This window comes from Phacochoerus africanus, chromosome 10 (genome assembly GCF_016906955.1).
Source record: "Phacochoerus africanus isolate WHEZ1 chromosome 10, ROS_Pafr_v1, whole genome shotgun sequence".
Classification (NCBI taxonomy): domain Eukaryota; kingdom Metazoa; phylum Chordata; class Mammalia; order Artiodactyla; family Suidae; genus Phacochoerus; species Phacochoerus africanus.
Window position 1 is genome coordinate 71201747 of NC_062553.1, and position 15323 is coordinate 71217069.

At 45.1% G+C, this 15323-nt stretch overlaps 1 protein-coding gene across 1 annotated transcript in view; it reads right to left on the reverse strand.

The window, feature by feature from the left end:
- The window catches only part of G3BP2 (G3BP stress granule assembly factor 2), an 86760-nt gene that overhangs the window by 59691 nt on the left and 11746 nt on the right, over window positions 1-15323 (reverse strand). The window contains exon 2 of the mRNA XM_047799356.1: window positions 7678-7773. The gene's annotated coding sequence lies outside the window, so the exon portion shown is untranslated. The remainder of the gene's footprint in view (window positions 1-7677; window positions 7774-15323) is intronic.

Here is a 15323-nt window from a genome sequence, read left to right on the forward strand (position 1 = left end):
AATCAACCAGGGAAGACTCTTTTCACCGGAGATCTTGAGGAATCTCCACGCCATGCCTAAACCGACACTGTCCCCAAAACTATCACCTATCCTTCAGGGCCCCTGTACCTTTCCAAAAACACATTTGTTTTCCCATAAATGCTTTTTCTTCCTCTCCCCTCCCCTATTAAGAAATCGGTAAGTGCTCTTCTCTCTCTTTCCTCCATTAAGATGGTATACAAGCCCCAGAGCCCAACTGTCCCCCAGAGTCACATTTTCTGTGAACGCTTGTACACACATTAATAAAAACAAGTGCTTGAATCTCATCTTTTTTCTTGCTAATCTGTCCTTCGTCAGTTTAATTCAGGGCCCCTGAAGACAACAGAACCTAAGAGAACAGAGCAATTCTTTCTCCCTGACAACCTTAGGATCAAGTATTTCCAATATTCATTGTAAATACTGAATCTTAAATCTCCAAATGGGCCCTGCTGTAAGAATAAGGTGGTGGGGTTTTTGTTTTGTTTTTTTGTTTTTTTCCGTTTTTGGCCACACCTGCAGCATGTAGAAGTTCCTGGAGCCAGGGATAAAATCCAAGCCTACATCTGTGACACAGGCCACAGAAGTAGCAACAGCACAAAGACAAGCCGTATCATTAACCCACTGTGCCCCAATGGGAACTCTGGAAAGAGTATTTATGGTTGTATCAGCAGAACTATATTTAAAAGCTACAAGCAAGGTGATTACTGCCCTGGACAGCCCTGCCCAGCAGGCCCACCTTGGAATTTGGAAATAAGACGGGCATCAGACACAGCAGAGGTCAATGGCCCAGAAGAGACTTCTAATGCTTCCATAAGGAGTTCCCATCGTGGCTTAGCAGTAACAAACCCGACTAGTATCCATGAGGATTCGGGTTCTATTCCTGATCTCACTCAGTGGGTTAAGGATCTGGCATTGCCATGAGTTGCGGTGTAGGTCACAGACGCAGCTCGGATCCTGTGTTGTTGTGGCTTTGCTATAGGCAGCTGCAGCTCTCATTCCACCCCTGGCCTGGGAACTTCCATATGCCGTGGGTATACCCCTAAAAAGCAAAAACAAAAAAATGCTTCCATGAGGTGGATCTGGACATAACCAGACTGAACATGTAAACAGGACTCAGTGAGAAGGTCAGCTGATCAATGTTGAAAGGATAAAAGAAGAGCCCAGGACCCAATCTTGGGGTGATTCCTGCTGTGTCCAGGGGCAGGGCCACCCCACCGGAATGGTAACATCTCCATAGCAAGTCTCCTAAACTTGCTAAGCTGAAGGGCTGTCCTTAAAATCACTCACATGCTCCGCTTCCAACACTGAGAAGGGCCCTTGATAAGTACAAGCTTACTCAAGTACTGAAGGAAGGAAGGACGGACGGAAGGAAGCAGGTTCCCACAAGCAATCTTCTCTTTGTAATCTGGCTTCCCTGTAACTTCCTGTGGGGAGAAAAAGCGCTGACGAGAAGGCTCTTTCTCCTGACAGCTAACATGTCTTCTTACACATTGACAAATGAACAAACTTAAGGTTGGTACAAGGTTCAGTTAGCAGAAGCTAGTTTCTCAGCGTTTCAAGCAATTTATGGACCTGTTGTGAGGACCAGGCACTAAGAGACCTGACAATACGAGGAAGCAGCCCCAGCCCTCAAGCCTCCATCAATCACCTTTGCCCTTCCATCCACTGCACTAACCACTCATGCAACCACTCACAAAACTCCTCTCGGTGTTCCCCTCCCCCAGCCATCCTTTCATTCACCAACTATTCACTAAGCCTCTACAAGGGCCAAACACTACATTGGACAGAGGCCTGTGAAACAGCCAAGACAGGGTTCTGGGCCTCCTGTAGGCTGAGGTCTGCTGAACGAGACAAACAGATCAGCCACGGGAGTTCCTGTCGTGGCTCAGTGGTTAACGAATCCGACTAGGAATCATGAGGATGCCGGTTCGATCCCTGGCCTTGCTCAGTGGGTTAAGGATCCAGCGTTGCCCTGAGCTGTGGTATAGGTTGCAGACGCGGCTCAGATCCCTAGTTGCTGTGGCTGTGGCGTAGGCCGGCGGCTACAGCTCTGATTCAACCCCTAGCCTGGGAACCTCCATATGCTGCGGGAGCGGCCCTAGAAAAGGCAAAAAGACAAAAAAAACAAAAACAAAACCAAAAAAAACCCACAAAAAAACAGATCAGCCAGCAGGGAAGATTAACACAGTGGGATGAAATCTATGGGCAGGCAGTTTGGGAGCTCCAGATTCTGGGGGTTGGGAGACTGGAACTGAAAGGCAAGCAGGAACCAACTGAGTGGATGGGAAGTGGTCCAGGTCAAACTCCTGGAGGTAAGAACAGGAACCGAAAGCTGTTTAGTGAAGCTGGTGTTTAGGAAGTTGGTGGTTGGGCGACAAGAATCTGAAGTCTGAAGAGCTAATATAAATCAAACCTTTTTGAGTTTTATCCTGAAGGCAGTGGGTAAGTACTGAGGTGTGTTAGCCAAGACAGAAACCAACTTAAAAATATCACACAGGCTCTGGCAAGAACAAAGCAGGGGCAGGAGGAAGACAGAAGGCAAGGCGTGCCCTTAACTAACATCTTAGGCAGCAGGCGTGACACCGTTCATTCATAATTCCCTCCCTCTTTCACTATTCATTTGACTCATAAGATGTTTTCAAGGTCACTTCACCTTCTTATTATGAGTTGACCTGAAAGATCATTTTAACCTAAGTATAATTTCATTTTATAGCGACATTTCTTGTCTCAGAGTAAAGGCTTCCCCTGATAAATATATTTTCTCTTTTTTTTTGCCTTTTTCTAGGGCCGCTCCCACGGCATATGGAGGTTCCCAGGCTAGGGGTCTAATTGGAGCTGTAGCTGCCGGCCTACACCACAGCCACAGGAACGCCAGATCCAAGCCACATCTGCAACCTACACCACAGCTCACGGCAACGCCAGATCCTTAACCCACTGAACAAGGTCAGGGATCGAACCCACAGCCTCATGGTTCCTAGTCGGATTCGTTAACCACTGAGCCACAACGGGAACGCCAATATATTTGAATCTTAGGAAAAATGCCCTCAGTAATTTTTCAATAAATTTTATTCATTCATTCATTCATTCATTTACTTTTACCTCCAGCCCTGACCAGAGATCTCCTCAACTAATGCCCATTTGAGGGAGGAAATACCCTGAGGGGACAATCCCAGGGAGGAGGAGGGTACAGGTCCCTACCGGAGTCCCTCAATGATGCAAATTGCCCACCTGAGGAAACGGAACACCTAAGAAAGACCTGGGCTGCATTTTCAGCCGGACCTGGGAGGTAAAGGCCCACCCAGAGTAAACCATTTATTCTCAGAAGTGAAAGCACGAGACCAAGCCTGAAGGGCTTCCAGTTTACCATTTAAACAGGAGTCAGGATTATAGAGCTTTGGCTCCAGTCACCTTTGGACTTTCTTATGGATTTTGCTGTGGCAGGTTTCCAGTCCGCTCCCCTGCAGGGATGAGCTGGAAAGCTTATTTAGAAAACAAAAGGCCTGGGTGGAGGAGGAAAGGCTGAGAGCACTTCCCACCCACACAGGTCCCGCAGGGAGAGGGATCCCCAGAGAAAGAGCAGAGGGGTGGGGAAACCAGCTGGGGTAAAAGGAGGGGGTGGGGGAGCAAGCTCCTGAGGCTAAGGCGTGGAAAGGCCCTGGAACCCTGTGAACATGCTTTGACCACTTCCGGGAGCTCCCACCTGAGCACCTTAAGGACCTGGCAGGGACCTGCTGGTGGTGTGAAGGAGCTGCAGCAGAGGGCTACGAAGGAGGAATGAGTGTGAGGACTTCTCAGTACCCAGACCATTAGATAACAGAAAAGTCTTAGTGTCCTTGAAACTCACAGATTACGGTAATAATGGCTACCATTCACTGAGCACAGGGATGTTGCTTAGAATAATGAATACTTGCTATATGTTAGGTCCAGCTTAAGGTTCTTCACATATACATACATATATACATAATACACATATATACACACTTCACTCATTTAATCTTCATAGCAGTCCTGTCAGGTGGGTTCTTTTTTTTTTTTTTCGTCTTTTTGCCATTTCTTGGGCCGCTCCTGCGGCATATGGAGGTTCCCAGGCTAGGGGTCTAATAGGAGCTGTAGCCGCCGGCCTACGCCACAGCCACAGCAACGCAGGATCTGAGCCGCGTCTGCGACCTACACCACAGCTCACGGCAACGCTGGATCCTTAACCCACTGAGCAAGGCCAGGGATCGAACCTGCAACCTCATGGTTCCTAGTCGGATTCGTTAACCACTGAGCCACGATGGAAACTCCCCAGGTGGGTTCTATTATTATTTCCATTTTATAGTTGAGGAAACAGTCTCAGAGAAGTCATACGTGTAACAAGATCTAATTCATAGGTGAGTTCTTTGGATTCAACTTACTCTTTTTTGTCTTTTTAGGGCCCAACCTGTGGCAATGTGGACGTTCCCAGGCTAAGGGTCGAATCAGAGCTGCAGCTGCCAGCCTACACCACAGCTCTCAGCAATGCTAGATCCTTAACCCACTGAGCAGGGCCAGGGAACAAACCCACAACCCTCATGGTTACTAGTCAGGTTCAATACCACTGAACCACAACACAAGATTCTCCTTACTCTTGAACTTAAGCTATTCTAGTCTATCTATTCTGGATACTGAGGCAGTATTCTCGTTTAGTGCTATAGACTATGTAACCCAGCTGGGTTTGAATCCTAAGCTGTGCCTCTTGGTGTCTGTGTGACTTTGGCCAAATAATCAGAGAATGGGCATAATAATTAGTAGTTACCCTACTAACCACCCACAGGGTGGTTATGAGGATTCTGTTAGTTAATATGTGCAAAGTCCTTAGCACAATGTCTGGAACACAGCACATGCTCAATAAAGGCTGGTCACTACTAAAGATCCATGTCAGATCACACATAGCAAATTAGAGTGCAAAGGACTATCACACATAGCAGTGGGAACAGAGAGCTAACAATCTTTTTTTTTTTTTTTTTTGCTTTTTAGGGCTGCACCCATGGCACATGGAGGTTCCCACGCTAGGGATCAAATTGGAGCTGCAGCTGCTGGCCTATACCACAGCCAGAGCAACAAGGGATCCAAGCCAAGTCTGCGACCTACACCACAGCTTATGGCAACGCCAGATCCTGAACCCACTGAGGGAGGCCAGGGATCAAACCTGAGCCCTCATGGATACTAGTAGGGTTTGTTACCACTGAGCCATGACGGGAACTCCATGAGAGCTAACAATCTTAACAGCAAAAGGTAAATGGACAAGCATAAACATTCAAGTATGTATGTGAAAAGATGTTTGATGGGAGAAGAGACTAATGATATGTGCATGACATGAGACCCTTCAGCCCTGCATGTTTACAGCCAGGTGAGGGTGAAGGAATGGACCTGAGATAAAATCTACAACATTTCAAAGATCATCAAACTTGTGAATGGGGATGCCACTCGCATTTCTTCTATAAAGGGTCATTATTAGTTGTCTTCATTAGAGTCCAAACCAATGTAGAAAGATGTTACTAGCCCTAGTCTTGCCAAATATAAATTTTATAAAATTAAAATAAACCTTGTATATTTCAAACTTTGACATTCATTCAGAACAGAACTGGATTTAATGAAAGTAGAATCTGGAATTCCCCGGTGGGTCAGTAAATTAAGGATCTGACATTGTCACTGCTGTGGCTCTGATTACTGCCGTTGCATGGGTTTGATGCCTGGCCCGGGAACATCTGCATGCAGTGAGCACAGCCGCCCGCCCCTGCAAAAGTAGAATCTGTTATTCAGTCTAAATATTGAATCTTTTTTTTTCTTTTTACAACTGCACCTGTGGCATATGGAATTTCCCAGGCTAGAGGTCTAATGAGAGCTGCACCTGAGGCCTAAGCCATGGCCACAGCAACACCGAATCCCTAACCCACTGAGCCAGGCCAGGGATCAAACCCGCGTCCTCATGGATACCAGTCAGGTACTTAACCCGCTGAGCCACAACAGGAACTCCTGTATCTTGTGAATAAATCTTGAGAATAAAGATGTAAACATAATCCCAATTGAATGAATTAGCTATTTGGTTTTCTTGGCTGTTATTATTCATAGCTGCTCTTTGGTCGAGGTATACATAAAATAGAAAATTATCTCATAGATAAACTCAAGTGCATATGTAACAAACGGACCCTCTATTACATGAACTGACAAAATGAGTTAGGGCTGTGCTGTGAGCTGCAATGGCTACTCCCTGCTGGGGTAGGTGCTGTCTGAAGGGAAATATCCTCAACTCTAAAAACCAGAAGACAGGCACTGTGAGGGTGGATCCGAGGAAGGCTGTCAGGACCTCTCCCTTGCCGTGTGTCTCCCCCCACTAGACTGGACTCTGAGAAGGGATCTTGCATTTTGTTCTGCCCAGCCCCTTGCACCAGGCCTGGTAAATGATTCCTTTATGCTGGGAGCAAAGAGGACCTATCTGTATCAGTAAGTCCAAGAGCCAGGAAGACAGGACGCCCCGTGAGACACGAACATTCTCAATCAATACACTCTCCTTATAAGCCAGGTCATAAAGACCGCATCACTCTCAGCGTTTATTTCCCTGTGGTATTTCTAGCAGATAAAAAGAACCAGCTTCAGTTAGGCTCAACTGTAGATTTGATTCACAGCCAGTAACTGGCCCACAGTCCTGAAGGGGAAACAGTGCCTCCTAGTGGCCAATATGCTGGTGGTAGCAGTAATTTGTGAGCGACCTGATAAGGTACATCCTGGGAAACACAGTGATAAGATTATGGTCCAGTGGATCCCTCCTCTTCAAGTATAAAGTCAAATTCTGTTGCTCATGTTTAATTAAAAAGTATCTTTTTCTTACAGAATCTTTGATTCAAAAGGTTGCTAACTTGCAAATCATGATTCCTTTCAACTTCATCAACTTACCTTCAACCGTTTGAATATGTATGTACCCCCCACAAATTCATATGTTGAAATCCTAACACCCAATGTGATGGCACTTTAGGTAGAGGCTTTGGGAAGTCATTCGGTCATGAGAGCTCCAGATTAGTGCCCTGAAAAAGGAGGCCCCAGAAACCTCCCTTCTGCCCTGTAAGGACACAGTCAAAAGATAAAAGACTGTGAATCAGGAAATTTGACCTCACCAGACGTGGAATCTGCTCTCACCTAGACCTTAGGGCTCCAGCCTTCAGAACTGGGAGAAATAAATGTCTGTTGTTTATAAGCCAGCCAGTCTATGGTCTTCTGTTATAGCAGCGCAAATGGAGCAGGACTCCTGGATAATAGGAAGCCAGCTCTGATGACCCTCAGCTGCAGTTTTATGAGAGGATATAAGCTCAAGTTGGCTAGTTAAGTTTAATGGGGAAAAACAAGCATCACATACCAAGTACTGTGCCAGGTGCTAAGTGCTAAGCTATCATTGAACACGAACGATAGCTTATATAAGTGGCAAAGAGCAGTATGTGTTTGGACCATTTCTTGAATTCGTGGATGACTCAGCATGAGAAACCAAGAAAGCAGTGGCTTCTTGTCTACCTGTGTTCTGGCAAGATCGTGGCTTTGTCTCAGACTGGAAACGACTGGGAAACACTGTTACTGGGTGGACCTGGGTAACCCACTGGTTAAGCGTTCCCCTCAAATTATCTACTTCTCCAAAGTGGGAGGGCTTACCTGGGAGAAGTCCCGGGGTTGAGCTATCGCAGTTGTCAGGAGCAGCCAATGACACGCCCAGGGACAGATGTGGAAAATCAGCAGAGGGCACAGGCTCTGCAGTCAGAAAAATCTCAGATCAAACCCCAGTCATGGAGCCTTGGGACCCTCACAAGTTACCTTCTTCCTTCAACAGTTTTCTTTTGCATATAGAGGATGAAAGTAAAGAGGTTGAGACAGTTAATGGAGACAATGTATGTAAAGGCTTAGCACAAGAAATTGTTTCTTGTTTGTTTGTTTATCTTTTTGCCTTTTTTCTAGGGCTGCTCCTGTGGCATATGGAGGTTCCCAGGCTAGGGGTCGAATCGGAGCTGTAACTGCCAGACTACACCACAGCCACAGCAATGTGGGATTCGAGCCACATCTGTGACCTACACCACAAGCTCACGGATCCTTAACCCACTGAGCAAGGCCAGGGATCAAACCCGCAACCTCATGGTTCCTAGTTGGATTCTTTTCTGCTGAGCCACAACGGGAACTCCAAGAGACCCTTCTTTGATCTGAGTCTTTTGTAAGACTTCTGTTCATTGAAATAATAGGGGGAGAAAAAAGAAAAAGAAAAGCAGGAAGGACCCTAGACTTTCCCAGCACTTCTTCACAACCTTATGTTGCACAATTTCCAAAAAAACCCAAAGAGAAACACCATCGTGGTTGAGGTGAAGAATGAACTGGCATCTGTAGGATGCAGAAATAAGGATGTAAGTATAAACCTTGGTATCTATCTAGGTTTTAAATTTTGTTATTTTCAGAGACCCAGAGGTCTCTGATAGGTAGTGTACTGTTACTTAAACACGCAAGCAAGAGGCAAGTTACCAAATGAACAAAAGACCTGCATTTGCACCTCAATGGGACTGTTACTGATTTTTACTCCTTTTTTAAAAATTTATTAATCCATTTATGCATATCTTAATCACTCTGGGAGGGTGATGATACACTCCAAGACATCTGACAATGTGAAGTATTTAGGAAGGTCACAGACATGTATATACTAGGAATGTCTCAGTCCTAAGACATGCTTTAAAAAAAAAAAAAAAACTTGGCTAGGAGTTCCCTTATGGTACAGCGGGTTAAGGAGTTCCCTTATGGAGGGAGTTCCCATCGTGGCTCAGTGGTTAACGAATCCGACTAGGAACCATGAGGTTGAGGGTTCCATCCCTGGCCTTGCTCAGTGGGTTGAGGATCCAGCGTTGCCGTGAGCTGTGGTGTAGGTCGAGAACGAGGCTCAGATCCTGCGTTGCTGTGGCTCTGGCTTAGGCCAGTGGCTACAGCTCCGATTTGACCCCTAGTCTGGGAACCTCCATATGCCGCAGGAGTGGCCCAAGAAATGGCAAAAAGACCCCCCCCAAAAAAAAGTTCCCTTATGGAGCAGCCAGCGTTGCCTCCTGCTCAGGTGGCTGCTGTGGTATGGGTTCGATCCCTGGTCCACGAACTTCCACATGCCATGAGTGCAGGCAAAAAAAAAAAAAAAAAAAAAGGAACAAAACAAAAACATGAAAAAAACATGTCTAAGAAGGGAAGGAGGAAGGGGAGGTTCCTAATCATGGGAAGACTTCTGGATGTTTCCCCAAGACAAACTCATCCAACTCATACGCATTAGGGGTGAGATGTATTCCAAGAAGCCTACCACCCACCATTCCTAAATTACCTCCTGCCACAGGACCCTCATACTGCTTATTTGGAAACCCACTCGAGTTAACCCTTCCCTGATGGTACCCAACAGTCTTCTCTTCAATTACAAGGTTTATTCTCACAAAGCAAGGCCTTCAATTAGCTCCTGAGGTGTGTAACAGAATTAATTCACACTAATACATAAAGGACAGTTAAGCCTAATGACGGTGTTCCATTGACATTTGCATGGAAAGAAGATGTCTGCTAATCCAAGAGGTTAAGTCCTTCATGGCAGACTTTCAATGCACTGTAATTATCTGCTCAACAGATATTTTTTGATCGAGGGGTTGTTCCAGGAATTTTTTTTTTTTTTTGTCTTTTTGCCATTTCTTGGGCCGCTCCCACGGCATATGGAGGTTCCCAGGCTAGGGGTCTAATTGGAGCTGTAGCCGCCGGCCTACGCCACAGCCACAGCAACGCGGGATCCAAGCCGAGTCTGCGACCCACACCACAGCTCATGGCAATGCCGGATCCTTAAGCCACTGAGCAAGGCCAGGGATGGAACCCACAACCTCATGGTTCCTAGTCGGATTTATTAACCACTGAGCCACGATGGGAACTCCTCCAGAACCTCTTAAATCATACTCTCTAACCCTACTAGAATGTAAGTTTCACAAGGGCGGACATTTTTACTTTTTTTTTTGGCTTTTCTAGGGCCGCACCTGCAGCATATGGAGGTTCCTAGGTTAGGGGTCCAATCAGAGATGTAGCTGCAGGCCTACACCACAGCCACAGCAACTCAGGATCCAAGTCACGTCTTCGACCTACACCACAGCTCATGGCAACACCGGATCCTTAACCCACTGAGCAAGGCCAGGGATCGAACCCGTGTCCTCCTGGATGATAGTTGGGTTCGTTACCTGCTGAGCCACGACAGGAACTCTAATTGATTTTTTTTTTTTGGTCTTTTTGTCTTTTTAGGGCCACACCCACGGCATATGGACACTAGGAGTCCAATCAGAGCTGCAGCCACTGGCCTATGCCACAGCCACAGCAACGTGGGATCCAAGCTGCGTCTTCAACCTACACCACAGCCCGTGGCAACACTGGATTATTAACCCACAGAGCAAAGCCAAGGATTGAACCCACGTCCTCATGGATACTAGTCAGGTTCATTAACCGCTGAGTCACAAGGGGAACTCCCACTTTTATATTTTTATTTTTTGGCTGTACCTATGGCACATGGAAGTTCCTGGGCCAGGGATTGAACATGCACAGCAGTGACAATGCTGGATCCTTAATCAGCTGAGCCACCAGAGATTTTCCTTTTTTCTTTTTTTGCTTTTTAGGGCCACACCCAAGGCATATGGAAGTTCCCAGGCTAGGGGTCTAATTGGAGCTATAGCCGCCAGCCTACACCACAGCCACAGCAACGCCAGATCCAAGCCACATCTTTGACCTACACAGCAGCTTGCAATGACAGATCCTTAACCCACTGACCAAGCCCAGGGATAGAACCTGAATCCTCATGGATACTAATCAGGTTCTTAACCTACTGTGCCACAAGGGGAACTCCTCCTTATCTAGTTTTAAATCACTGCTGAATCTCCAATGCCTACAACGGTACATGGCATAGTGATTGCTCAATTCATGTTTGTGGAATAAATGATGAAGCCAGGATTCAAATCTTAAGTTTGTCTGATTTTAAACCTTAATGTTCTTTCTACCATATGAAGCTCTCTTCCATATAATTAATCTCTTCACCTATGTTACAGTAATAGGAAAAGAGAAAAGAAATAAAGAATGGAAAGGAAGAAGGAAAACAGATGGTACCAAGATGGATGAAATGAAATTCAGGCTCGGGCATCAGAGCCCCTTGAGACTCTCCTCAAAAGCAAACTAACAGTTTTGTCAGGGGCTCCAGATGTTTCTCTTCAAAAACTATTTCTACTTAATATCTTTTTGAAATTTGTTATTATTTGCAATTATTTAAGGGGAAAAAAAGGAATGCTTACTTAAAGAAAAATTTATCCAGTAGAAATTTTGGAACAGTTGAAAGAAAAAAACATCACCCCTATGCTTCCACCAAAATAGAACTACTCTGAATTCACATCTTGTTTCCTTCTAGGCTTCTTCCTATGCATATATTTTAAATTTAGTTATGATCATTCTATGATCATTGAGTATATATAATCCTGTGTCCTGATTTATCACTTTTCTACAGTCATTTTTTATTTCTGTCGTGTATTGACATTATTATTCCATGATGTTCAATGTAAAATACTGAGTTAAATGAAGTGAGATTTTTACTGAAAATTGGTATTAAAATTTCATGTTCCTTCATAGTGATTCTGTGACAAGGGAATTTTAAAATTCCAATTCTCATCATTGGCAGCAGACAAAGTGTTTTTATAATTCTCTCTGTTCAATATTTTAAAAACTGCAGGAAGTTCCCATCGTGCCTCAGGGGAAACGAATCTGACTGGTATCCATGAGGACGTGGGTTTGATTCCTGGCCTAGCTCAGTGAGTTAAGGATCCAGCATTGCCATGAGCTGCAGTGTAGGTTGCAGACATGGCTTGGATCAAGCATTGCTGTTGCCATGGGGTAGGCCAGTAGCTACAGCTCCGATTCAGCCCCTAGCCTGGGAACCTCCATATGCCACAGGTGCAACCATAAAAAGACAAAAAAAAAAAGAAAATAGAAAGAAAAAAGAAAAAACCTGTAAAGAATCAACACATAGTTGTGTTTATTTCTAAGGCTGAGTGAACACCCTTATTCTCTGACCATTTTCCCCTCCCAAGTCTTTCCAGATTATGGTCCCTGGAGGAATTAATAGCCATTGCCCCAAAAAAGAACAATTGCCTTGGTCTATATGGAGATGAACACCCTCAAATAAAGAAATTTAGATCAAGTCATATACATAATGCTATCTTCATCCAGCAAATAGAATGATTCCACATCAGCTGTACAAATTAATACAGTATAGAGGTAGTTTTAGTCATTAGCTGAAAAGATGCCAAAAAATTTAAAAGAATATAGAGGAGTTCCCGTCGTGGCGCAGTGGTTAACGAATCCGACTAGGAACCATGAGGTTGCGGGTTCGATCCCTGCCCTTGCTCAGTGGGTTAACGATCTGGCGTTGCCGTGAGCTGTGGTGTAGGTTGCAGACACGGCTCAGATCCTGCATTGCTGTGTCTCTGGCGTAGGCCGGAGGCTGCAGCTCCGATCTGACCCCTAGCCTGGGAACCTCCATATGCCGCGGGAATAGGCCAAGAAATAGCAAAAAGACAAAAAAAATTAAAAAATAAAAAAAATAAAAGAATATAGAATTTCTAAAACCAGCAATAGGAAACTATGGTGTAGGGACCAGACTAGGGCTTGTAGATCTGTTCTGCTATTTACTACCTAAGTGACAACAAGTGATCCAAAAAAACCCCCAAACAAACACTACTACCCCAGTTCCTATAGGTTGGGTAGGGTCAACGGTGTCACAGGCTCCTTGGTAAATATTTTAGAAACATTATCTAATTTAATCCTTACAATGATGCTACTGGATTGGCAAATTGCAGTGAGTTTTTATTCTCCCCTCTTTACAAAGAGAACCCCAGTTTTACTGAGGGTAGCAATATGCTTATACCAAAAGAAAATAATGGAATAATGCATTTCCCAGGCACTCTTGCAACACAGTTCTTTTGTTAATTATTTTTTTGTTATTTTTATTTTTGCTTTTTAGGGCTGCACCCACAGCTTATGGAGGTTCCCAGGCTAGGAGTCAAATAGGAGCTACAGCTGCCGGTCACAGCCACAGCCACAGCCACAGCGATGCAGGACCCAAGTTGGGTCTGCGACCTACACCACAGCTCACAGCAACACTGGATCCCCTACCCACTGAGCAAGGCCAGGGATGGAACCCACACCTTCATGGATCCTAGCTGGGTTCATTAACCACTGAGCCACGAAGGGAACTCCCTGCAACACAGCACTTGACAAAATAGGTGGAAGTTGGAAGATGGAACTTCCAGGAAAGGGTTTATAGGAACGGCAGACTGGCTATTGATTCTGGTAAGATGTTAAGAGTGAGAGTTCCTGTCACGGCGCAGCGGAAACAAATCCGACTAGGAACCAGGAGGTTGTGGGTTCGATCCCTGGCCTCATTCAGTGGGTTAAGGATGTGGCATTGCCATGAGCTATGGTGTAGGTTGCAGACATGGCTCAGATCCTGCATTGTTGTGGCTGTGTTATACACCGGCAGCTGTAGCTCTGATTTGACCCCTAGCCTGGGAACCTTCACATGCCGTGGGTGCTGCCCTAGAAAGCAAAAAAAAAAAAAAACCAAAACAAACAAACAAAAAAAAACGCTAAAAGTGGAGGGTAAAAAGTTTGATAAAAAACAGGATGTTTATCAATATTAAAATATATCCCCAAATGGTACTTTTTTTTTTTTGGTCTTTTTAGGGCCGCACCCACGGCATATGGAAATTCCTAGGCAGGGGTCAAATCAGAGCTGGAGCTGCTGGCCTATACCACAGCCACAGTAATGACAGCAAAGCCAAGTCTGTGACCTACACCATGGCTTACAGTAACACCAATCCTTAACCCACTGAGTAAGGCCAGGGATCAAACCTACGTCCTCATGGATACTAGTCAGGTTCTTAACCCACTGAGCCACAACGGGAACTCCAAAATGATACTTATTAATATCAAAGGAAAAACAGTTAACTGTACAGTGAGAAAGTTTGGCAGACAACACCTTAAATAAATGACCAAAATTAATATCACTCAGATCCCGCGTTGCTGTGGCTCTGGTGTAGGCTGGTGGCTACAGCTCTGATTAGACCCCTAGCCTGGGAACCTCCATATGCCACGGGAGCAGCCCTAGAAAAGGCAAAAAGACAAAAAAAAAATTAGTATCACTAATAGTGGGGAGAATGCTATATGCCTCCTGAGAGAACACACTGTGGGAAGGACAGCAGTTCTGCGACATTCCTAGCAAAGATGCTAAAGATGCACCATCTGAACTTAATCACGAAGATGAGACAAACCCTGGTTGAGGAGCATCCTACAAAATAACTGACCTATGTATGCTTCAGATTATTAAAACCATAAAAGACAAAGAAAGACAGAGGAACTGTTTCAGATTTAAGGTGACCATGGAGACAAAACGTCTAAATGTAACGTGTAACCCTGGTTTGGAGACTGGGCCAGAAAAAAAAAATTGTCCCCCAAAAAGCAAAATAACTGGGACTTCTGGCAGGACCTGAATAAGGTCTGCAAATTATATAATTGCAATATTATCAGTGCCAATTTCAGTTAGGAATTAGACACCGGAATTTGTGTGTGTGTGTGTGTCTTTTTTTTAGGGTCGCACCAGTGGCACATGGAGGTTCCCAGGCTACGGGTCCAATTGGAGCTGTAGCTGCCGGCCTACATCACAGCCACAGCAACAGGGGAACTGAGCTGCATCTGCAACGTACACCACAGCTCACGGCAACACTGGATCCTTAACCCACTGAGCAAGGCGAGGGATTGAACCCTCGTCCTCGTGGATGCTAGTGGAGTTCGTTAACCACCGAGCCACGACAGAACTCCTAGACACTGAAACATTTGAGGGGTAAAGGGACATCACGCCTATAAATTCCTCTCCAGATGGTTCAGGGAAAAAAATGTATATATGTAGAAAGAAGAAATCATAAGTAATTTAGGGATAAAAATGTTAACATTTGAGAAATCTGAGTGAAGAGTATTTGGGAATTCTTTATTTTTTTTCCAGCCATGCCCACAGCGTGCAGAATTTCCCAGGACTGGGATCAAACTCATGCCGTAGCAGTGACCCAAGCCATAGCAGTGGCAACAGCAGATCCTTAACCTGCTAAGCCACCAGGGAACTCCTATTTGGGAATTCTCTGTATAATTTTTGCAACCTTTCTGCAATTCTAAAATTAGTTTAAAACAAAAGTTACAAGAGGAGTTCCCGTTGTGGCTCAATGGGTTAAGGA